General features: G+C 46.4%; 1 long non-coding RNA gene across 30 annotated transcripts in view; it reads left to right on the top strand.

Moving 5' to 3' along the window:
* Positions 1-25,052, top strand: part of LOC119147883 — a 206,755-nt gene that overhangs the window by 165,362 nt on the left and 16,341 nt on the right. For 25 of the 30 annotated variants that reach the window (XR_005104200.1, XR_005104204.1, XR_005104194.1 and 22 more), the window contains 5 exons: positions 8,487-8,599; positions 18,455-18,586; positions 20,045-20,185; positions 23,523-23,641; positions 24,841-25,023. This is a non-coding gene — a long non-coding RNA (uncharacterized LOC119147883). Of the gene's footprint in view, positions 1-2,814; positions 4,868-8,486; positions 8,600-18,454; positions 18,587-20,044; positions 20,186-23,522; positions 23,642-24,840; positions 25,024-25,052 lie in introns of those variants that run through there. The other 5 variants (XR_005104206.1, XR_005104189.1, XR_005104187.1 and 2 more) reach the window with 5 other exon arrangements.

The following is a 25,052-nucleotide window of genomic DNA, read 5'->3' as shown; positions in this document are numbered from 1 at the left end:
ATCAAGCCTCAGAAATACAACCCAGGGTGACCCTTGTATGAATAATACTGTCATCAACACAATGATTTCTATCTGTGTTTCATAGAAAAACCCTGCTGTGGGAAGGCACCAGGTTTGCTGGGCTGAAGAGGTGGGTGAAGGGCTGGCAGAGAAGGGGAGGAGGCAGGATGCTGCCCGGAGCAGGCACCAGCATCTGCAGGAGCCCCCCTGGCTCCAGGGCTGAACCCCACCGAGCTCTGGAGAGCGGGAAGGGGTTGCTGATGCGGAGCTGTGGGTTATTCGTAGCTGCGGGTGGCGTTTGTCCCAGCAGTGCTGGGTTTATAACAAAGCGGGTTGCAGCTGGTGCGGGTGTCAGGAGCTACGGGCGCTTGCATCCAGCCGTGCCGGTTGGCTGCATGGAGCTGGGTGCCGTCTGCCCGTCCTGCCGGGCTGGGGACCCTCCACTGCCCCCCAGGACCCTGCCACCAGCGTCACTGTCTGCAGAGCCACCTGGGAGCCCTGGGTGTGGGTAAGTCAGACGGGGCTGAGCTGATGCCTGTCCCGTTTGAGTGGATGTGATGTGTTTAAGATAGACTGGCAAGCGAGCTGAGGGCGCTTAGCAGAAGGTAACGGTGGTCAATGTTAATACATAACTAAACTGCAGACTGCTGGATGCGACCCACCGTGTCTCTTAGCATAAACCAACTTTTGATTCTGTATCTTATCGTAATTCTCACACATGACAGGCTCTGAGCATGGGGACAGGGCATTTGATGTTATTAGGGCACTTGGCCTGTAGCCAGCAAATCGCTTTGCAGGGGTGTCGTTGTTTTGTGCCATACTGAAATAACATTGGGAATCATAATAAAAAAAAAAATCCATATCTCATCACAGTATAATCACACAAGCTACCTTTTCTTCTGATGAACAGTCCTACAGGCAAGATAAACTTTCCGTTATCCTTGAACTTTACATGTGCTACACATTGCAGAATTGAACTTTGGCTGGGAGATGCATATGCAGCCTGAGCCGGGCTTTCTGTAAGTGCCAGGCAGATTTAATACTGCGCACAGCGGGTCGCTTGGTCTGTGCATAGCAGCAGCATTTGAATAAAGGTCTCCCAGGTTGACTTCCATTAGAGAAGCCAACATATTTTAAAAATAATATAGGCATAAGCATCTGCCATACTTGAAAATAAGATGTTGGCTTTCCAGGTAATTAGCAGACCTTACCAAAAAAAAGAAAAAGAGTACCTAAGTCAACTTCCAGGGGCTGTGTACCCAGCTGCGGGGAGCAGGTAAGCAGGTTGATGGGTGTAGCATGTACTTCCCTTGTCATGTAGGAAATCAACGGAGAAGAGAAAGGCACAGTGTATAATTAAAACTAAGCAGCAGCAGCAGCAAAGAAAAGGCTGGTAAGGCAGCATTTCCCAGGAGGAGAAAAGAGGAACTCATTTGATTGCTACTTAATTTAGACATGCTTAGGGACTTCTCTCACATACGTTTAGATTTTTGTGACTGTTTTCTGGAGAATTTTTAAGAGGGTCTTGGCAAGTTGCCATGGCAACGCCTTTATTGCAAGCGCTGCATCCACTGCCTGGACGGTGTAGCTGCTTTCCTGGAGAAACAGGAATACACTTGGTGTTTTTTTTTTTATTCTATTTTGCAGCTTTACAGGTAGAAAGTATTAGTTCAAACTCTCGGCCTCAGCCCCATGTGGTTTCTAGACTCCTCTGGAGCAGTTCTCTTCTGTGCAGGGTGCAACAGGCTGGAGGGGGGGCAAGACTTGCTCCCTACCCCCGGTGTCTCAGCCTGGCAAATGGAGAATAATAATAGTGACCTGTTAAAGGAAATTTTCAGAGTGAAAGCTGAAATAACACTCACTTTATAAACCCTAATGACAGGCTTTTGGGGGAAAAATCAAAGGATTATATAGACTTTTTTGCTTCTTTAAAGCGGGAGGCACAGCAATGCTGTGCAATTTTTCCCGTGCTCCGCAGAGGAGCGGACATGGCCAGCTGGGTGCTTGCGCTCTGCATCCATTTCTCAACTGCTTTGCTGTGCCAAGCAGGGATGTTCCTGGGCCTGAGCAGAAGGCAGTATGGACACAGAACGTGAGACTGAAAACTGTGACATCTCGAGAACCTGCATTTGCAGGGGTGTCCCCGAAAGGAGCAAGGCACGGGATTCCGGCAGCCGGTACCTGCCGGCGCAGAGCCTGAAGGTGCTCAGCGAAGGCTGCCCTCTGTGCACCCTGGCTACCAGGTCTGCAGCTCCGCTCTGCTGGCTGGGGGGAGGTGGGGGGAAATGTGGCAGGGCTGGTCTCTGCCCCCCAGCTCGGAGGGAACAGCCAAGGAGAGCCGGTAGCTTAACACCGAGGATGCTGGAAGGGCTCTGAGCAATGCCATGAGAGCTTGGGGAAGGCTCTGAATTACCAAATCGTCAAGGTTTTCCTTCCCTTCCTCTGTAAAATAGAAAAATACACTAGGAGGGAGGTGTCTACGTGTCTGGATTCTCATTTAATAGTAGCTGCAGAAACAACCCCACAAATTCCCACAACCTGCTGCTGTTGAGGTGTTAGACTGTGGGACCTGCATCTGCTGGAGCCACGGCCATGGCTGAAACGATCCTCTAGGCTGCAAAGGTGTGAATGGAGCTTTTTGATCCCTGATCTTGATTTTTATTTCAATTTTCAAAAAAGTGTACCTCAGCTCTTAATGTTAATGCAGAAAAAAACAAGTATTCATTTTTAATTACTTTTTACCTGCTTCAAAAGAATTTTTTTAGTACTTCGTTTTTGAAACGTGAGGTTTGTGGAAGTTGTAAATAATTTTTTGTGGTGGTCATTAAGAACAGGGTTTTGCTTCAAATTCACATCATCACATATATACCTTGTATTGCTGTGCAAAGAAACCCCCGAACTATTTTTAGGGAGTTGATTTGGAACTTAAAACCACATACATCAAACAAATGCATACAGATGGTGCTTCATTTGCTTTACTTTTATTCCATATCAATCAAACCCACCAACGTATCTTGGGTATTAGGAACACAGCCTGTTCAACTGCGGAAACACATTTTCAGTTATATCGTGGCTATTGATCAAAACTCAGTAATCTGTATCTTAGAAGATATTAAGAGTTCTATCTGAAGATCAATCAGTTTTCTTAATCTTAATTGCTCACTGTAGCAAAGGGGTTTGCTTTGAGCAAACTGCAGACGCTGGGCTAAACCCGGCTGAAGTACTGCAGGCGGGCTGCATAGGGCAGACAAGCTCAGGAAGCGTGTGTGCCAAAAAGTGATGGGTTTGTCCACTTTTGCAGGTGGGACACCTTACAGAACCCACCCTGGGTGTGAGAGCGGTGCTGCATGAGGCTCAGGGCAGGCAGCCAAGCTGCCCCAGCGCAGCACCCTGTCCTTGCCAGTCTGCGGGCGGGTTCGTCTTCCCTGGGGACTGCAGCGACGTATTTGTCGCTGGCATTTTGGCGAGGAGCGCATCTCTCTGAAAATGTTGACAAAAGCAAGGGTAACTCTGGAGATGCTCCGATTGCTTAAGGGTTGTGCTGATGCATATCAACATTTTGAGCTTAATCATTACTCGGGCATTAGCCAGTAATTTACAAACTTCAGTCACAACTTGCAGGGCATTTTTTTATCCATGAAGCACCTAGAAAGGCGCTTGAATCCTTGTTTCCTCTAGAACTGTCTCCAGAGGGCACTGCGTATTCAAAGCGTGGAATGTACGAATGTGCTGTGGGATGGGGTTGCTGGCAGTGTCCGTCACGTGTCTTCACAGGGCTCTCATGGTTCTGCTGCCTGTGTTGCGGTGAGTAACGCCATTGAAGTTGAATGTCTGAGGCGTCTCTTTGTAGAAGAGGAATTTGCAGTGTTCAGGGAAAGCGTACGTTGTTGGTCCTTTAGGATCAGATGGATTTCAGAAAGGGCCTCTTTGATCATTGAATAGTTTCTTGGGCAGCCATAGCAGACAGACACAAACTTCTCCAAAATCCCGTTGGTTTTGCTCTGTCTGTAAGACCGTTCCAATCCCACCCAGTAACTTCTGCTCTGAGTTGGTGCTTGGGAGTCGTCTCTGTGCCTGTGCCTCTTGCCGCGTTGCTCGCAGCGATGGAAGCTGCCAACCAGGGCCAGCTAAAGTCATGCTACGGCAGCTTTTGAGTCCCGGCTTGTCCGCAGGGTGCCCTGGGGACAGCCGCAGTCAGCCTGGTGGCCTCTGTAGGGGGACGCGTGCACAGGCTGCACAGAGCCGAGCTGCCCGCTGCAGCCTCTGGCCGTCCCCACGCCAGCGCCCTGCCGCCCTTCTCAGGCAGTTTGATTTAGAGCTCATCGGTATTCCCGATGACGGTGGTAGGAAAACTTTCATTTATCATGAGTTGTGCCTCTAATGAAATATCCATTTCCCAAATCAACTGCTCAAATTTCCTGTCACTTGAATGACTTGATATAGCATTGGAAGTATTACTTTCGAGTGCTAACAACCACTGAGCACTAATGCACAGAGGAAAGGCTCTGAGCCTCTAAAAGCCGAGTTTCCTTGCCAAAACTAAGTATATGACTGGCAGGGAGAGTTTTTCTAATATTTATGCACTCTTAATGGTGTTACCTCTATGACTGTGCTTCTACATTAGTGCTGTCCTGCCATAATTTTTACTCAAATAAGCTCTAGGTATGGAGACTGCAACTTTGATTCAAGCCATTGATGAAAGGAGTCCTTTCCACCTTCTCTCCTGGCTTTTTCCACCCCTGGGCTGCCTATCCCTGCCCTTTCCCCTGTGCTCACATTAATCTTCTTTTGCTCTGCCAGTCTGTACTCTGTTTCCCCTCTTCCTGCTGTCTTCTGGGCTACCAAAGCCAGAGCCTTCTAATGAGCGGTGAGTAGCGTTCACGACTCTTAACGGTCAGGGGCTCATTTCATGGACTTCGCAGCGCTTTTGTATTGGCAGTGGTCTCGTAAAACCACGTCAAATGATGTATCATCCTTCTGACTTAATGGTAAAATGCGATGTTTTCAGCATTTCATCTAAAATGTGAGGTTTCAAGCCAACACTCGTTCGGTTTGGCAGTTTGTTTAATTACATTGGAGCTCATGTTAGATGGCGTTTGCAGATGCTGCCATCACGGGTAGGGCTGGGCTGGCCATGCCGCCGGTGGGCTGGGAACAGCATTAGGGTGTTGGCGGTGGTCCAGGAAACCCTCTGGCAATAGATATTGAAAAAGATGGTTTAGAGGAGCAATATCAGTTCACAATGAGGGTGCAAAGCCTAACAAAGAATGCCAAGCAAGCTATGGAAAACAAAAATCATGTAAGATGCATTTGCTTTGGAGGCACTGGAAGAAATAGAAGAGATGATTGTAAAGGTTGATTGTGAAATGATGGGTAAGGAGAGGGATAGAAAGCTTTGCCTCTAAGAAATATGCAAGAGAAACAGGAGGGGAACCACCATGCAACATGTTTCCTTGTGTTTTCTAGCAGTGATAATATTACTAAGAATATGAAAAAATAATTGTTATGGTGTTAAGAAGGGCAAAAATTAAAGACATTTTTTCTATGAGGTTACGTTCTGTCTTCTATCTACTCTAAACATAAATAATTTACTATTTGTGATTTATGTTGTTAATCTAAATTACATTTTTCTTGGGTATGAGACTGCAGTAGATTATGATGTTTGCAGTGCCAAAGGCTGTGTTATGTCTTTTATAGAAGATAAAGTCCTGGCTCATGTGTTTTGTGATTCCAACTTCAAATTACATTATTCACCTCTGCCTCTGTGGTTTTATACCATATTCAAGATGCGTGCTAGCAGTGCCTTCTTGTATGCCAGGAAGATGTTTCTGTTTTTTATCTTTATGAAGGACCACATTATTTATTTGGAACACACCAAATGCCAACAAGTACTCATGCAAGCAGCAAGCAAAACCTCACAGCAAACAATGTGACACTAATCTGTTGTTTGTGCTAAAATACAGAAAGGAAATTACTGTTTGGCTGTCATGAAGCTCATAAAGGAAAAAAAAAAGAAAAATGCCACTGAAAAAGAATAAGCTTCAAAAGAAAGTTCCATTATCAGTTTGTTTCATGCCTTGTAGCTCCAGCTGCAAACAATCCCTTTCATAAGTACACCCTCAAGATAAATGGCAGCACAATTCTGGTGGTATCATTGAGATAAAACCACAACTCTTCTCCATCTGGGGGAGGGAAGATCTGCTGAGACTACTGCTTTATTTTGTTACATCTCATCACCATCTTGGGGGAGAAAATGAATATGTATCGTCTGTTATCTTGTCATTTTTGAGCCAAACATCTTAAAATACATTTTCTGTGAAATAACCCTAGGGATTTCAAGACCAGAATAAATTATTAGAGCAGTTTGAGCTTGGAGTCCCTGTACTTGCTTTAAATGTGGCAAAAGCTCTTCCTAGTGTACAGATGAGACTTGCTTTTGCTTAGTAACCAAAGAAAAGAGAAAAAGGAGGAAAAAAAGAAAACCCAACCCAAAGTTTACTTAGCCTAGGTGCCAAACCAGGCAGCTGCTTAAAACTTAAAGCAGAAGAGGAAACAGCCTCAAGTTGCGCCAGGGGAGCTGCAGATTGAATATTAGGAAAAATGTCTTCACTGAAAGCATTGCCCAGCATGGCACAGGCTGCCCAGGGAAAGTGGTGGGGTCACCATCCATGGGAGTATTTAAAAGACATGTAGATGCAGCACTCGGGGACAGGGGTTAGTGATGGCCTTGGCAGTGCTGGGTTAACAGTTGCATGTGATGATCTTAAAGCTCTTTTCCAACATAAATGATTCTGTGATAATGCACAAGCTGATGAGAGCATTTAGTGAAGCTCTCCAAGGGCTTGAACTGCAGATTGAGTAGGTGTGGTGTGGACAGATCGGATGTCGAATGCACTTTGAGATCCCAGCACTAATCCTCTATTTATTGCATTGGAATTTGTTAATGCTGTCTGGTGGCTGTTTTCCTTAGGCTCAGTAGTAACTTTACAAGAAAATGCCTCCGAGGCCCTTGCCTGGCTGAAGGATCCCCTGGCCATCTCCAGCAAGTAGTGCTGGGCACAGCACCCGTACAGTACCACGCAGCAGAGCAGCAGCGCCCATGCAGCACCATGCAGCAGCACCCATGCAGCACCACGCAGCAGAGCAGCAGCACCACGCAGCAGAGCAGCAGCACCACGCAGCAGAGCAGCACGGGCTGTGCAGCCGCCCGTCCCCAGCCTGCCCTGCCCGGGGACGTCCAAGCTCCACTTAATTTGGCCAAGTGCTCTTCCTGGACGGGGGCTCCCAGCAGGCAGCCAGGTCTCTTTTCTGATAGCTCTTGTGAATATATAATAACTGTCTGACTATAACAAGATCATCACACTGCCCCTGGAGTCAGTTCACTATGAAACTGCTTTATGGTATTCAAACTGAAAGAAAATTGATAGCTTGTCCCAGTGGAGATGCTGCTATAAATTCTATATAGCAGTGTAAATCAACCCCAGGAGAGCAAGGTCAGCAGCCTGCTGCCTGCTCCCCTGCCCTCTGTCCGGAGCAGCCCGAAGGCTCTTGCAGGGAGCTGGTGGCCCAACCAGGGTGGCCCTGGACTCCTGCCACCCCAGGGATGCTGCCAGCAGCTCCGCAGGGTTTGCTGGCACGCAGGCAGGCGGCAGCGCATCCCGGGAGCCTGTCCCTGTGAGGGCCTGACATGGTCTGAGGGCTTAAACGTGATGTGTGTCAGCAGAGCAAGGGGTTACGCTGGGTATTGTGTAACCCTGATAATTATAAAAACCCATTTTGGAGAGATCTGTTCCTCGCCACCGCATTGTGTCTCATTGCTGAGAGATGGTTTCCAATCTGAAAGCACTTAATGAGATAATTTGTGATGAGCTTTAATGAGTTTCAGTCATTACTTGGCTTGCTTCCACCACCACAGTGCTGATGCCCTGCAGCCACTTTCACACCACTTTCACAGGTAGAATTTAGTCCTAAAAATTGGGGGGGTGGTTTGTTGTTTTTTTTTTTTTTTTTAAAGCACTGCAGTCTAAATCATGTCATATTCTCAGTGAAACATTCAGAGAGTAAATGTGGTGTCCTGGAGAGAAAAGTGTTATTCCCAATTTTCACATAATGGAGCTACAACATAAAAATGCCCTGTGCTGCGTAATTCTGAAAGTGGAGCCAGAAATAAAACCCCAGATTTTTTCCCAAAGTGAATTTCAGTCTCCCATATCCACAGCAAGAATAAAAGTTTGATTTCCTTCAATATAAAAGAATTACAGCTTAGATTTGCATAGATTGTCATACTGCTGGGTTATGCCAGCTGAAGTTTCTGGATCCCGCCTTGGTGCAGGAGGTGAGCCTATGCAGTCAAGGGTAAGAGCAATGGTAAAATCTAAAAAGCTACTTTTACTTTCCTTCGTTTTGTCCTCACTGATGTACATGTTTACTATTGTTTTAGGTAGAAATTACAGATGTATTAAAGGATTTATTTCTTTTTCTTCTAGTGGCAATGAAAGAGCTAAATCTGCGACCAGAGCCACAACCGGGGGTCTCTGTGGCCAGCGCAGGGCTCAGCCACGACCCTGCTGCTGCTCGGATCCGTGCTTGCCATTACTGGGTACGTTACTGGCCCTAGGTTTGGGGCAACTCACTCTGTTTGTGCCGACTCTTTAAGACATATAAATTATATACGATGAGAGATACTAATGATACAAGGTCCTTGGTGTAGGCATGTGCATGGTGTTTGAGCACAGATAAAGGCTACTTTTGAGGTGCATTGCCAAGACAAGTGATGCCCTGCAACCTTGGATAGACTTGAAGAAAGTCTAAATTGCAAACACAGGTCACCATAATTTTCCCAGTTGCAATGCAGGAAATTCCATTTAAATACAAGAAGAAATCCTTCCTCTCTGAGGGTGGCTGGACATCGGTGTAGGCTGTGCAGGGGGGCTGTGTGATCCCCTGCCCAGGCGATGAGGGTGCTGTGTCCTTGCCCAGGCTAGGATACAGCCTGACACCCGCCAAGACCGCTGCAACCTGCCTCCAAGAGATTCTAAATGTTTTTTAAACATACCCAGGTGATTGATGTTTATGTGTCTCCCCTGTAGCAAACGAAACCTTCTCTTCACAACTATTAACTGTTAGTCGTAAACTACCCTTAGCTGAGCTGTGCATTTCAGAGGTCTTACAGTAATGGGTGACATTCAGATGTATTTGGAAAAAAAGTAATAATCCTTGTTTCTAGGAAAGCTCTTAAATTTAGAGGTGTTTGTGATTGCTGGGAAGTATAATTTTTTTGTGTATGTAGGTTATTGTATTTTAGGAATGGATGAGCAGTATCAGGTCTCAAAGCTAATGGTATTTATTCTGGAGGGCGTTCGGGGATGTTTGCTGTGAACGGCTGGGGTCAGGACAGGGTTGGGGCTGGAGAAGAACTAAAATGAATTTATTCTGAAATTTCCCAGTGCGGCTCAGTCTGTGACTCTCCACTGCCGCCCTCTCCACAGCATCCCCCTTCTCCCTCTGGGCAGTCAGCCCTGAGGCACCACGACCTCGCTCCTCCCCGGAGACATTTCTCACCCCTCTATTTAGAAATGACTGTTCTGAATAATTTAGTACATTGGAAATCTTTGTTCTGTACCTCCAGGCTGATGTGGAAATTTGTCTCAAACTTGAAGGCTATCTGAAATCAATAATATCATCAACTTCACCTGCATTTACAAAGATAATATTTCCATAATATTGCCAGATTTCAAAGGGAAGAAGAAAGGCTGTGCAGTAGGAAAAAAAATCATAAGTATTGCAGTGAAGCAGCATTAAATTTTAGAAAACTTTTCCAAGACCATTAATTGAACTTTCTTACAAGATTTAAATGAGATATTGAAAATCAAACACTGTGGCCTAGTTTTAATTGCCTGTTCTCCGATACAGCATAATCTTAGAGGTGTAGTTTCTATTTTGTATCTGTAAAGAAAGATTCAGCAACCCCCAGAGAACTGGTGTCATCTCTTTACTGCTTCAGAGATCGACATAGCATTTAAAATTATTTATCTTGCGTGTATGCCAGTTTCTCAGCTGAACTCCTGTGTGCCAGCACGCTTCGGAGAGCATTTGTTGTGGGTACTTAAATCCAGTTCCATGGTGCTGCTAAAAGCAAGTCTTAATGTAAATATTGTTAGGAGTGACTTAAAACTAATGCTTATCACTGCTCTGGTTCAGCACTGCCATGTCCCTCCCAGTAGCTTCCAGCCTCCCGTGTGGGGTTACCCCCCTGCCCATTACGGAGGGGCTGCTCAGGTCGCTCTGGGTCTCAGGAGCTGTACCTGCGCGAGGGGCAAGGCTGGGGTTCTGAAACTTCACTTTTTTGGGTATGTAAATGGAGTTTCACCTTTCAGCCTGGTCCCTTCCCAGGCTTCACTATTTCTCATTGTGAACTCAGTGCTTAATGTTATTGCCTTTTTTAAATTGTTTTTGCGGTATGTGAAAGGCAGATACCAACAGTACATGTACTCTAAACCCACATGTGTTTCTTGACGTTACTCCCGTGTACTCTTGGACGAGGCAGCTGCCGGCTTGGCCCCCAGGGTGGGTTGCTGTGTGCTGTACAGCCCTGCATCCTGCCTGGACACTGACACCCAGGACCCTGGGCTGAGCCGGGGTACAGGGATGCCCAGGCAGAAAGCCAGGTTTTACCCTCTGCCTGCATGAGAATGAATTGTCTTTCAGAAAGGAGGTGTGTCATTTGCTATTATTCACTGTCTTTAAAGAAATCTTTAAGGCAGGAGGATAGGAATATTCCAAATGCTTGGGCTGAGCTGGCAGTAACTGGAGCTGCAGTGATTTGTTGGGTTCCCAGCCCAGTGAAGACCCTCGATTATGCAGACAGGGCTTGTCGAAGGTGGGCAGATGCTGGACGAAGTCAGCACAAAATTGCAATAGGGAAACATTTAACCTGGTAGGTTCTGCGTCTAAAAACTCTGCTGCTTGGCACCCTTGCCTTATATGCACACTCTACTGCATTTCCAGTGTCTGTTTATTCGGACAGTAACCTGTGAATACTTGATCATCAGAGTTGACTAAACTTGATATTTTGTTTTTTGGGGGGTATCACACATGCTAAAAAGGGAGACAAAATGTGCAATGAATGAAAAGCAGTTTTCCAGTTCATGCAGACCAAAGGGTGCTGCTCTAAACCCAGGTACCACATGTGTGCCCCTTGCCAAGCCCTTGGTGCTGCAGACTTGCAAACCATTTCTCTGGCTGTAGCTGATAAATACGGGCTCCTCGTGGCTGCCTGCTGTACCGACTGAGTTACACGTGAAGTCATTTAAAGATGGACGGAGCAGACCTGCGTGGAAAGGGTAGGAGGATTTATTTCAACCCCTCTGCACAGGTCTGCAACACATGGTTGCAGCAGTCCCCCCTGCACCCCCCGACGCTGATGCAGTGCAATTTGTTTGCTGAGTGGTGCTGAGCGAGCTGATGCAGCCAGCCTGCTGGCACGAGTCCCAGAGGCTGGGTGCTGTGTTTATTTCTAATGAGGAGAAAAATGCTGGAGAACACACGTGGCATGACTGTACATACTGAGCCCCCGATGTTCAGAGCACAGTGGGACATTCGTTATTCCATCCGCCAGAGTGCCTTGGTGAGTGGAGCATGACTGCCCGTCAGACACGGAGATAAGGATGCGTCCCCGGCAGCTTCAAGTGTCTGTCTGGTCCACCAGCAGATATAATGACACTGGGCATTAACACTAGGAATTTTTTCTTTGTTATTTTCATGTTTTAAACCGATAGCTTGTAGCAAGGAAAGAAAATATGAACTTTGTAATGTTTGTATTGGCGAAGTAAATAATGGTAGGAGCCACCCTGGCCCAAAGCACAGTTGGTGCTTTGCACCGCAGGCAGCGATCCCACCCCACGGGGCGCTTGGGAATGCAGTACAGTGGGAAGGGGGCAGACCCTTTTGCTAAGTTTGGTAGTTCTGTGCTGTACTGACATTTGTTCCCTGCCCTCACACAATTGTGGCCATGTAGACAGCTACTTTGAGGCAAGGACAATTGAAGGGATAAAAATACACACTGTATTTTAAACTTTCACCGTTTCCACATGTATTCAGCAGTTGGTTTGTCAACTCACTAGCTGACACTGAAGAGCAATTCTGTGATATATGTTTGAAGTTGTTTCACCAAAGCAAAAATCGCCGCAATTTCCTGCCATGGCATCTGCTGGGAGGACGGCTGCTCCCCAGCAAGAGCCCGCGTCCTGCCCTTGGCCAGCACGGAGCATGCTGCTGGGGGGGCGAGGGGGGGCATGGGGGTGAGGGGGGGGCGGGGGGAAGGCCGCCACACACCCACCTCAGACACCAGGGCTGGCAGCAGAGGGTGGAAGACGTTGGCGCCTGTTGCAGCCGTAAGCTGGCCGTGTGGGGCTGACCCTAACCTCTGCCTCGAGGGGAGGTGGGTTGGCTGGTGGGTCAGTGCAGCACGGGAATACCGTGTCCCCAGAACGTTGTAATGAGAAATGACCAGAGATAAGGATTTAATTATGCAGCTGGAGGGTTTCTGAGGTAGCCTGCCCGAATGCTGTTCAGGCTGCTCTCATGGAGAGCAAAGCCTTGAATGTAGCAGAAATCTGGCTGATGGTTCCATGGGCTTTGGATCAGGAGAGCCCAGAGCAAGGTACAAAACGTAAAGCTGAATCCCAGTTGCATGTGAATCTTACCTATCGCCAAGTTAAGAATAGCCAAGTTTTACTCTATTATAGACCTTAGAGCAGTAAAACAATCTTCTGCTTATGTTGTCTCCCACTGGTAACAGAAGATAGAGCTTTCTGGATATATTGTAGATAACATGTTTGAAGCAACTGAAACTGTACTTTTATGTTGTGAAATAGTAGCAGGAAAGTGGTAAACACAGCTTTAACTTCTTTCTTAGGAGACTTAGTGGCTAGTAAGAGGAGGGGGAAAGCCACTTCTGGTGTTCGTGTAAGCAGCCACGCAGTGTTCCCCTGGGCTGCGGCTCCTCCAGGCTGACCCACGGGAGCTGCCCGTCCCAGCAGCCCGGTACAGTCTGTGCATGGGTGCCATGCACAGCGCGGATTCAAGGCTTGCCTTTTCATACTGCACTTAGGAAAAGAGTTCCCTCGGTCATTTTGCCATTTGAAATTTTCATAAACTGCTGAACATTTGATGAAAACAACAGCAATCCTTACTGTGCTTCCTGTGTGTGTCAGTGGATGGCTTGCTCTGGGGTCTCGGGGTTTCCTTATAGGTCTGCAGTTGGTGTTTATTTGAGAGTAAACGCACCTGCAGGATGCAGTTAATGATATTCTTTTTGAAGTATCATAGAAGAAACTCCCAATATTGGAAACATGTGGTTCATGGTAGAGAAGGTTTAATGCAACTTGATAGCAGTGAATTTTTGATGCACCAGGGGTCCAATAATAGCCATAAAGTCTCTCTTAATGGGCAAATAAGCAACTCTGGAGAAATTAAAATAATTCACTGTATTAATACTACAGGTTGAGCAGTAAACAGGACATTGTTTATGGAAAAAGAGACCAATTTAAATCCAAAGGAATCCAAACTCTCTCCTTTCAAGAAAGTGTACAGCTATTTTTCTTTTGCAGCTCCCAGCAGCTGTCCGGTGGAAGGGGTCCTCCATGCCGGCATGGCAGAGCAGGCGCAATTTCCATCTGCTTTCTGTTCCCAGCAGAAGCAGGAGCTGCTCATTCTTCTTCCCCATGCCAGTTACACGCCATGGCAGTATTCATTGCCTTCGTTGCGACTCAGTGTTAGCCATCACTGGAGAACAGGCTGATACGTATCCCAGTTACTACTGAGTAACTGAAACGCACCCTGGGGAGACTTAGCTCTCAATTTATGGGGCATATGCACTGGGTTTGGTATTGACTTTTCTAAATCTGTTATCTCTGCATGAATCACATCCATACAGAAGTGGGAACTTCTGACCCAAACTTAAACATGTACTTAAAAGCCTCAACCAGATGAGAACAATAAATTGGATAGCTAAGTGTTGTGTATGTTGGAAATGGCAGATGCACAGATGGCAGGAGAGGCAAAACGTGTATAAATCTGACAGTTTGGAGAACTATGATATTTACACCTGGTGAATGCTTAAAGAGAGTGGCTGTAATAATACATCTATGTTTCTAACTGCTGATCCCTTTTCTTCTTTTTCTTTTTTTTTCCTTGAGAAAGCATTTACAGAAAAATTATAAAGATAAACCCGTATTGCTTCCCATTCATACCAGAGAGTGGCAGCTTCATTTCCCAGGGTATTGGTTAGCCTGCCTCACTACTTTTTAATGCAATTCCCAGTAATTTGTAATTTCTGGCCATTTTTAATGGCGACATTTTAACCTACCAACAGTCATTAAATACTCCAGTTTCTTTCATCTCCTCCGTGATAGACTGGCCAATCTTTCCATGCAGCTCTGTTGATTGCGTGGTATTAGTTTTCCCCTTACTGAGCCAGCTGGGCTAATGCTGGTGACCAGCAGCGAGTATGGGCAGGGGGCAGAGCCGCAGGAGGAGGGGGAGGAGGGATGGCCATCCTGGGGGGCTGGAGGAGAGCAGTCCTCACTGCGGTGGGCCAGGTCCCCGTCCCGCTGGCTGCTCCCGTGGGCTCCCGCAGGGCCCTTAGTAATGCTTTCAAGGAGATGCTGGCCACGTCCTAGTGCTTTCTTTTTCTGTTTAAAAAGTGTCAAAGCTTTTAAATTCAAAATAATGCCAGTTTTGAGCGAAGCTGGAGGACCGAGGAGGCAGCAGCGTGTGGCAGGCGGTGCAAGAGGGCAGTCGCCCTGCTGCTGGCGAGTATCACCAGTGTGAAGCGGCGCTTCTTGAAAACTGAAGAACTGAACTCATAGCGTTAGTGCCCGTTGTGTTAACATCTGTTATTATAAAAGGCACAAGGAAGTCTCAGGTACGTTCTGCCAGAGGTAAAAGCGTTGTCCAAGGTTCATTGTTACTAGCGTCACGTTTTGATGGAAAGCGCATGCCTGAAGCAGATGACATTTTACCAAATGCATCACTAGTAGTACTACTACGCCAAGTAGAACTGGGAGTCATGTGGGCGACAAGGACGGTGAGTACCACATGGGAACCCGGGTGAAGGTGTGCATGTGCCTGGCCTGTGAACAGTCTGTTGATCGTGTGTTTTCACCTTAATTCTGACACGGCTGAGCACAAGTGCACGGTGTGCTGGCGCTGAGCGTGCCGAGGAGCACGTGGCCGGCTGCGGGGGCGTTGTGCTGGCAGGGCGAGAGGCACTGGAGGTGCTACCGTTGGCAGCCTCTGGAGAGAGGGTGTCTGGAAAACGCACTGATAATTGAGTCAAGCCTGTGTAAACCTTTGGCTATTCATGTGTGAGAGGTGGGGACAATCCTGGGTTTGTTTATAAATTACAACTGTCTTCATACATTGTATGAGACTTTTTGATGAAGTGTCTATAGGTGTGCTTACCCTCACATCTCAGGCCTTGCATGCAAACCAGCTCTGATGAGGTCGAGGGCAGTTTTGTCACCGGCTGTAAAGAAAACAGAATTGCACCAGCATGCTTCTATTTCCGTAGGGCAGCACAGAAGACAGCAAAGAAATCTCGGTCCCAGGTCCATTCTGTGTGCTTTCCCGGGCAGATTTCCCAAAGCAAATCAGACACTGTCCTTTCAGTGACCGGCGCTGTGTTTCGGAGGTCGGAAGGCAAGGGGGTGAGGAGGCACCGCATGCTGCCCGATGCAGCCCCCTGCCTGCTTGCCCGCAGGCGCAGCAGCCAGCCCTTTGGGGGGTGAACGTGTGGTGCGGGGGCGCAGCAGCAGGTAACTGCAGCCTCAGCATCACCAGGAATATAATTTTTTGTTGGGGATGTTTTGGCATGCAGAATTTTGTTTTGATTGGCATCGCTGTGACGTCACACTATATTTATATCTGGTTCCTGCAGGTCTGAGGTGGTTAATGCTGCCGGGATCAGGGTGCTGGGGGAGGGCCAGTTTCTTCTGCCAGGGAGAGGGCTTTGGCAGGTGCTGTTGGAGCACCAGGGTGCTGCCCAGCTCTGCGAGGTGGCTGCACAGGGGTGCTGGGTGTGCTGTGGAACAGCAGCAACAGAGTTCCTTCCCAACTCATGTTCTCTGCCTCCAGGTCGTCGTTCTTGTTCAACAAAGAGGGAGCGTGTGAGCAGCGTACTCAAAGTTTCGAAATTATAAAATGATGATGAGGTTTTTAATGGTATACAGGTGTGAGCAGGGTAGGGCTGATGTGGCAGAGGCTGGGAATGTCGCTGGAAAGGCAAAGTCCCAGCATGGCCAGCTGGAATGCAGAGACAGGCCGGCAGTGGCTCACCAGGTGGCACGAGGTGGCCTTCACGAACCGCAGCGGTGGGGGTTTTCGTGACTGGTGTCACTGGCAGCAGGGATGGATATGGGAAAAGTTTCAGAGGTTGCATTGCCTGCAATAAAATACTGGTTTACATTATGCAGGCGAGAGTTGTGACTCCATAGTTAAAACTGAGTTGAATGTCACTTTTTAACATGTTTTTCTTCTGAGTTTTACCTTGATGCAATTTATTACGTTTGGTCTGAGGATGGATGAGTATGACATGTCTCTGCATAGTGTTTCACACCAGACAGTGTTTTCTCTGTGTCGTAACTTCATCATATTGTATTTTTTGTCTCCTTATGTGGACATATTTATTGATATACTGGAACGTACAGCATTGATTGATGTACATGTATTGATGTGCCTATGTTTGAAATGTCCTCGCTTCTTAGAGAGTGGAAAATAGACTGCATAGTCATAAAAGCTGGTGAAAATTCAAAACACGATGGTAACTTGTGCCTGAAAGTACGAGCAGGGAAGGGTTTTCTATGCAGAAGTGCCCAGGCCTGTGCCCGCGCCTGTCAGGTGGTGTGCTTGCGGGTGCTCCGTGTGGGAGTGGGAGCCCTCGCCCCCGCGCCAGCCCTGCTGTCACCAGGAGCACCAGCATCTCACGCTGGGCTGCTCACAGGGCAGGTACTGAATCACCGTTGCTGCATCCTGCAGGCTGCAGTTCGGGGAATTATATGAAGTTACAGGCAAATAATTATATTGCTACCATACACTGCAGGTAACTCTATGAATAATTACAGTTCTCCTGCCCATTGCTGTACATCAAAGGCTGTCAGATAAGGGTCCATTTCCAGTGTCTGTTCTTTTAAAAGCTGTATGTGATGTATCTGTCCCTATGCTGAAAGCTGTAGCTCATGCTCAGGATAACTACTTTAGCATAGCCACAAGCTCCTCATTTGATCCGTGTCCAGTGAAATTACTGCTTAATGTGAATCAGCCTAAAACTTAGCTCCTCAGTAGAAATCTTGCGGTACTCTGGTCTTGGAGAATGATTTCACCAATGGCAAAATGTTTTACTGTGAAATTGCATTAGCTGCATGCAGGATCAGGGTCTTTATCAGTGGATGTATGTTATCTCTTCCACTGTACACCAAAACCTGAGAAGCCACAAACAGTTCTTTTATGGACTTATAACCACCTCTACAGGTTTTTTACTATATTGAAAACATTGGGAAAAAAACAAAGGGAGTTTTGATGTCTGCTTTCTGACCGGCAGCCCTGTATTCGTAGTCCAGCAGCTATAGTCACAAACAGGAGGCCAGCGCTGCTCACAGAGCGGGAGCACCCTGAACAGTGTTAATGTTTAGTTAACCTTTTCTTCTGATTAATTAAGTGGCTGGTTGAATACTAATCCCTATCCATTACTTACCAATATTGCCATAATTTTGTCTCCCAGGTATAGTAGATTGAAATGCCTGGGAAGCAGCCTGAACCACTGAAGGTACTAGTGGGAACTGCCTTACTTTGTAGGCATAACATGACTGAAAGCGTTTTTCTTCCCCCATGATTAATAAAAAATCAGGCCTCTTATTCCTACCTTAGGTTTTAGTTTTAAACAAGCTGTTGAAATACAGACTGTATGCACACACACACACACACACAAAAAAAAAAAAAAAGGTTCGTAACAGGCTTTGTTTGGATTGAAAACAGAATATTTTTACTGTCTTGGAAATAAAGAAAAATACAGCTATATAAAAGTCTAGCCTCATGTAATAACATAAGGTTGCTTTCTGATTTGTTGGACAAGGAAAATTTATGTCTGCAATCACACTATAAATCTTGACAATTGCACAGAGATTAAAAACATACTGTATGTATATGAGAAGTGCCCCAGTCAACAATGCCTGCTAGAGCCAGCGCTGGGTTCTCTTCTGGGACAGTCTGGTGCCATCAGACGTGGGTAGGAAGGGTCTGGCCAAGCATCTGCTGAGATGAAGGATGCAAAGACCCAGTCAGCATGTGTCTGCAATGGAATGTTACTGCCGCAAACCGAGGAACCGTGCGACGGTCTGCTTTAAAGAGGTGAAGGAGGTATCTCGGTACAGCTCTTCAACTTTCTGCAAAAATCCAGGTTCTGCTCTTCCCTCCTGCGGAGGTGGTGGTGCTGCAGAGACCCCTTGGAAGGACGTGGGGCTCGGCCGCCCTGTCCCTTGGAGCCCGCAGCATTTCATCCTGTGGGCTTCTTCGCAGACTGCAGCTGAGAGTAAGTATTTCACTTCTACTGCCAGAGTTAGTTCTGCTGCTTTATATGATTTCTTCAGTATAAAATGTGAGTAGGTTGCCAATATTAAATCATTTCTGTATAAAAATGGAGAGCCCTACACAGATGTATAGTGCGTGGTTTCAACCAAGGGGCATTCATTGCCTTTTCTCTCTGTACAACTCAGAGTTACTCAGCAGTTTATGCATGAGGGGGGAAAAAAAGTGCAATAGGAGACATAACCAGTACTAACAGTGCACTAAATTGAAAATAAAAAATTTTGCCTTTTGCCAGGTGAATGAGTGAGCAGAACATCAACTTATCGAAAACCAGCACCGATGGAAGTGCAGATTTTTGCTTGAATGAAACAATATTTCACTTTCTATTAAAAAAAAATAATGCTCAGGCTATTGGTCAGGATGTTTCTATGGTAACCAATATAATTTCATTTTAGTGATAGATTACAGAGGAAGACTCCAGGGAGGTTTGAGATGATGGAGTTTCGTCTGACAGAGACAGCCTGCCAGGCTGTGTCTCTGGAGTTATTAGGTGGTTCTGGTTCTGGTTTATATTTACTGAACACAGCTTGGGATGGCTGTGCGCTACAGCGTCTTGGAAAAAATACTAGTTGGGCTATTCAGCTCCGACAAGGAGTAGCACTGAAGTTTGCTCACTACCAGGGTGTTGGTGTAGTGGTAGTCAGCAACCGAATCCAGTCGATCTGACCCAGATGCCCTCATACCTTTTTGTTCCTCAAAGCCCCCGGGGTGTGTGTTGCAGCTCCGTTATTCACATTCCTGTCTTAAACCAGCCGGGGGGAGCCTTGTGAAAACATGTTCATGCACGTGTTTTGCAGCAGTGAGGGAAGGGCAGAGCAAACCCACTGTGGCCCCGGGGATGCTCGGGGATGTCTGTGGCCACCCTGGCACCAGTCTGCGCCGGGGGAGTTAGACCTGCGGTACCCCTGCTCTGGCGACTGGGAGAAGCACCACTTGCTCGGCTCCAAGCTGGCGTTGCTAAACACCTAATGAAAGATCATAAATTGAAAAATGTCTTATCCATAGGTGTTGCATCAGTCCCAGCAAGCCTGAGTAACGGAGCGGAGGAGTGGGGCTGGCCAGTGGGTGCACAGCCGAGGCTGCAGTGCGCTGCAGCCATGGGGCAGGTGATGTCCCGAGCATCCCTGAAGGCCTGCGCTGATGGACCCGGTGCTGCGGGCCCTCCCTCGGGTGGCAGCATCTTCACTTTCTAACGGGTTTGTGGCCCAGACATCATGGAATTTATATTAATTTAAATATAATTTTTATACATTATATATTAATTTAGAGGGAGAGAGAGAGAGAAAGACCAAGGGAGAGTTAAAGGTGTTCAAGTAGGGGAAATATTCTCATCTCATGGAGAGTTAAAGGTGTTCAAGTAGGGGAAATATTCTCATCTCATGTCTTTTTCCTTTCCTTCTAGTTTTCAACGAGGGAGATAAGAACCCTGATGTGCTCTTTTCTTCTGATCTGTCAGACCTTGTTTTTACTTGGTGCCAGGGTCCATGGAGTTACTCCAGGCTAGTGTACTTGGAGCAGAATTTCCCTATAAAATGTGTATCAGGTAATTTTTGGATTTTGAGCCCTTTTACCACAGCCGTGCAGTGCAGGATTGATTGCAGTGGTTTGGTAAAGAATCAGCAAGCAACACAATTTGAGATCTTTGCTTTTAAAAGTTAGCTGCTTATACTGCAGGTATAGAATAGAGGTAAAGATACAGCATGTGGAAGAAAGCTAATTTTCTATTTTTTGGGGGGGATCAATATTCCATGGAAGGGAAAGAGATCTATTCCCAGCTATAGTTTTATAAACAACTTCATTATGCCTATTGTCATAACAGCCCTTTTTATCTCCTCTGTCAATATTTGTCTCTATCAGGCCATGTCTTATCTTTAAAGTGAAAAAATCCATCATTGTGGCAAAAGGGAAAAAATATATATTAACAGCCCTGCTGCTAATTTATATTTGAGGCTCGAGGCCCAGAAGTTTCAAAGAACTCCTGTCTAAAACCAGCACGTTCTGTATTAATTGCATATTAGAGCTGCTGCGGTGAGTTCCCACACCTTTTCAGCCCAAGGTTTAGCAGGAGGTGCACAGGGGAGTGCAGCGGTGCTTGCCACGTGTCTTTGCAGGCAACAAAATGTTGTGAGAGATTGCAGCTGCCCATGGCTGACACCAGTTCCTGGGACCCTCTCTTAGGAAAGTGGGAAAGCGGCGAGTCAGCAGGAGTTAGAGACGGCGGTGGGGAGAGGCAACCTGCAGCGCTCCAGCTGAGCTGGCAGTTCATCCAAATCCCTCTGTAATCTCACCTCGCGTGAAGACTGCGGGTGACCTTGCCTTCGGTGGGGTTTGAAATCCCGTTTGTTACTTTCGAGGCTAATTCTGGTGTAGACTGCCCTTGCCTTGCCTCCAGAGGTGATGTGCTGCCCGTGGCTGGGTGTCCTGGCCGTGCCCTTGGGGGTCCCATGGGCTTGGGCAGCCCCACTTGAAGTGAAAAAACCAAAGTGTACACTTGAGAGTCTCCTAACAATTGAACCAGCAATGAAATTGCACAAAATTTCTGGCTGGAAAGCTGCTCCTGCAGCCACACTGGTGCCAGACTGAACAAGAGTAGGCTTCACGTGGGGCTGGTGTCCCACTTTTTAATTCCCAGGGGTTTTGCTGCAGCAGGTGATGTAGGGGATGTATATGCATTACTAAACCCCTCATTCTTATGTTTCCTTAGCACTGTTGAGACTAATCCGTACTTCATCCTGACATTTCACTGGTTTTAGTTTTGTGAAATCAGTATCCTTATAAAAATATCGTGTATCTACTTAGAGGGGAGAAAGATTTATTGTTCATTGTAACCATTGCTGTTGAGAAAAACACATGAGGTATTTCAGATACATACCATTTCCATGCTCATTCATCTTGAGCGCTATGGAAGAAATTTGTGATATATTTTTATTCCATTTTGACGTTGTGCACAGACATATACAGAAGACTGCAGTGGTAACTGAGCCTCCAATATTGCATTTAATGTGTGTAACACCTGGTGTTAGTAGAGAAATAATTATAGTGCTTAAACTCTATGGCAGGTGTCAGGAATAAAAATGTTCCTTCTTCCTCATTTAAATATACAGGGGATACTCTGCACAGAACAGAGTGAGTTCCAGCCTGTCTGCCGGAACTCTCTGCCGCCTTTATTTGAGACAAAATAAGTCTTAAGTCTCGGAACCAGATTTCTGACTTTACGCTGCTGGGGTGTGCACCAATAAGCATTTCATCATTTAATAGAATTATAAAGAAAAGGTAGAATAAGTTATGTGTATGTGATTTTTATTTGCTTGAGGGCAAGGAAGGTGCCTTTGCAGACTTAAGATGATAAACGTACATCCCTGTGGGGCCTCTTTCCTTGGGCTGGTGGGATTTCCCAGGCAGGAATGTTGGTACGCCCTTCCCTGTAGGCAGCGGGGACCTGCCGGTGCCCCATGCTCCTCTCCCTCATCCTCTGCGGAACAGCACCTGCTTTGAACCATGGGGGTTGGGGAAGGCGTTCCATAGCTTCGCGGGCAGAGCCAGCTAAACAGTGCATGGCGTGCCAGGTGGCAGTGGCCACGCTCTGTGGCTGCTGGCCGGGGATCTGGCTGGGCGCTGGTGCAGCAGGGCTCGGCAGGACAGGGCTGTAAGCACGAGGCACCGGCAGGGGTTGCTCCTTGGGCTTACAGGGAAGCTGCTAATCTTGCTTTTCATTTTGTCCGGCAGCTCTTCGTGTGCTTGCTCTCTCAGCCTGCGGTAGCTTCTTCGTGGTGTAGCGGGGTGGTGGAAATGCCTGTCCTCATCACAGCAGTGAGGAGTGGAAAGGCTTAATGTGGAATCTGAAGCAGAATGAGGAAAGGGATGGGAAAAAGATGAAACTGAGAAAATCTCTTTAGAACAATTAGTACGTGTCAGTACATAGCTCATCAAATGCAGTGCATAGGCAAATAGCATCATTTTAAAAAGGTTAACACCTTGGCAGAGTTAATTGCTGTTCTTCCTCTAAAATTCCAGTGTAATTTCTGATTTCTTACTCTGTTGTTTATCTTTCAGCTAAGTAGATTTTAAAGAAAAAAAATATTTATGTCAGTTAAGCATTATGGCTTAAATATTTAAGTAAAGCTAAGCAAATGAAACGTAATAGCATAAATATTTAAGGAAAGCAAAGCAAACAAAACCAGAAACTTACACAGCTGAAGGAAACTGCCTCAAATCTGAGGAAGAAAACATTATAGCCAAAAATTTGTACATTAATCATTTAATCACTGAGTTGAGTCATTTTGTGCATTGAACTTTTTTTCCTTCAGATGTTGGGGTTCTTTTTCCTCGTTCTCTGCAGTGCCCTCAGCCTGTATTTTGCTTCTTTGCATGCACAGAGTGGATTCTGAAACTTGTGCTTTTCCTTAGGGAGTGTACATCTTTGCCAAGTATTATGCACCACAAATATTTGTGATACAAGATCCGTTCAATAGATGGCCCATAACCAAGTATGTGGTATTTATTACAGCAGTAGTTACGTTGTCCTCCTCTGTCCAGTGCAAAAACATGTATCTGTGACAAGACTGTGCGGGTCAGCAAAGCCGGTTATATACCCAGCACAGCAACGCTGTAGTCTAAACAGGCTGAAGCAGCCTGGGTGCTATGGATTTAGCAGTTAACGTACAAAAGTGCAAAACAGTTTTAATGTCATCAGTGCTCCTGTGGGACAGTACCTAATTCAAAGAGACATACAGTGATTTATGGATTTCAGTGCTTTTTCCTCCTGGTTGTGCAGAGGAGGCTGGAAATGTGAAGGGCTCTGGTTCTTGGCCATGAATACATGCATCTTCCCATAGCAATTCTTTATTTTTATTCCATTTACATTTTCTTTTGCTGAACAGACTCATGAAGGCAAGCTCAAACACTTTAAAGGGAGCATACTTGGGGAAAAATGATTTGCCTCCTCATCTTGCCTCATTTCTCCATGAGCCTTGACATGCTCAAAAGCCCTGGACTTCAGGTGATTTCCTTGTGGACATCTTCCTCCCGGCACATGTTTCCTGTGTGAACGAAACCTGAGGTTTTTCCTTGTAAATAAAAACAACCTCTGTAGAACTGTGGCTGGAGTGATTCCGACAGAAACGTGGCAATAATCAGCTTGGGAAGCAGGACGCAGTGTTAGAGATGCCACCCTGCCTGAGCTGCTGGTGAGGGGTGGTGCCCCCCGCATCCCTCATCCCCACAGCCTTGCCTTCCCAGCAGCAGGATGCGCCGCTGCCACCGCATCCCGCTGGTTCCCCCGTCGTTCCTGCTCGCCTGGGAGAACTGGGGTCTGTGGGCTGCCCCGGGAGCTCCAGGTGGTCACCTGCACCCCCACGGCAGGTCTGGGCTAGATACAGAGCTGCAGCTCACCCCTGCGCTGCGCAGCTCCTGGGCTGGGGGCTTCCCACAGCCCCCATCCCATCCGATCCCACCCCATCCCATCCCACCCCACCCCCCTGGTCAGGTTGGTGCGGCCGGGACAGGCGGTCACCCCCAGCAGAGGGAACGCTCCAAGCCCAGCTAGGAGCTGCTTTCCGTATTGGCTGTAGATGTATGTTACAGCCTGATGCACTTAATATTTAGCTCTTTTCTTAACAAAGCAAATCCTTGTTTTCTCAGAGTTGTTGGGTTTAGTATTTATAATGTTTATTTATAATGCTTGTAAGTGATAACAATAATTGGTCCTTTTCCACACTGGAAGTCTCTTAATTTATTAAACGAAGGTGATATTTCCTTGCTTGAAGACTGATGCTGATTTCTGCTGTTCAGATAAGTACACTGTACCCTCGGTTATGATCTTAGATAGCAAACAGAGCAGCATTCACATTCATATTATTCACTTCTTATTGCACTAGAAAATGAAGAGGGAGATTTCTTATTTATTGGATTAATTAACTTTTTTACTTGTGATATCTGTCAGCTTTTGGATGGGAAGGAAAATTCTTTTAAAAAAGATCAGCAGCATCTTAAAACCCCTTTGCTACTTAAGTAAAACTACTTCAAATATGTTGAATGCATTCAGAAAAGTTCATGACAAAATATGTTTTTAATTTTAAAATTTTCTCTGTACTGAATAATAGAAATGAACGCTAAAGTTCATGAATAGAATTTCTGGTTATTGACTCATTTTAATACTTTACAGCTAATTGCTCTGATTATAATGTCTGTTTTGAATAGTTTTATTCTGTCTGGAACTGGGAAACAAGTTTTCCTGTTATTTCAACTCCCGTTTGGTTTCTGCGCTTTGAATGAGGCGGCCGTGGAGGAGAAGCCGACTGAACAAATGGAAATTAATAAAATATTCTCCCTGCACCTGCGGAAGAAACTACAGCTGATTCATAGTTTCAGCACTGCTTGTAGGTATGTAATTGGGAATTTCTCCCAGTTCT

Source organism: Falco rusticolus, chromosome 4 (assembly GCF_015220075.1).
Source record: "Falco rusticolus isolate bFalRus1 chromosome 4, bFalRus1.pri, whole genome shotgun sequence".
Taxonomy (NCBI): domain Eukaryota; kingdom Metazoa; phylum Chordata; class Aves; order Falconiformes; family Falconidae; genus Falco; species Falco rusticolus.
This window is presented reverse-complemented; position numbering and strand designations above follow the sequence as displayed.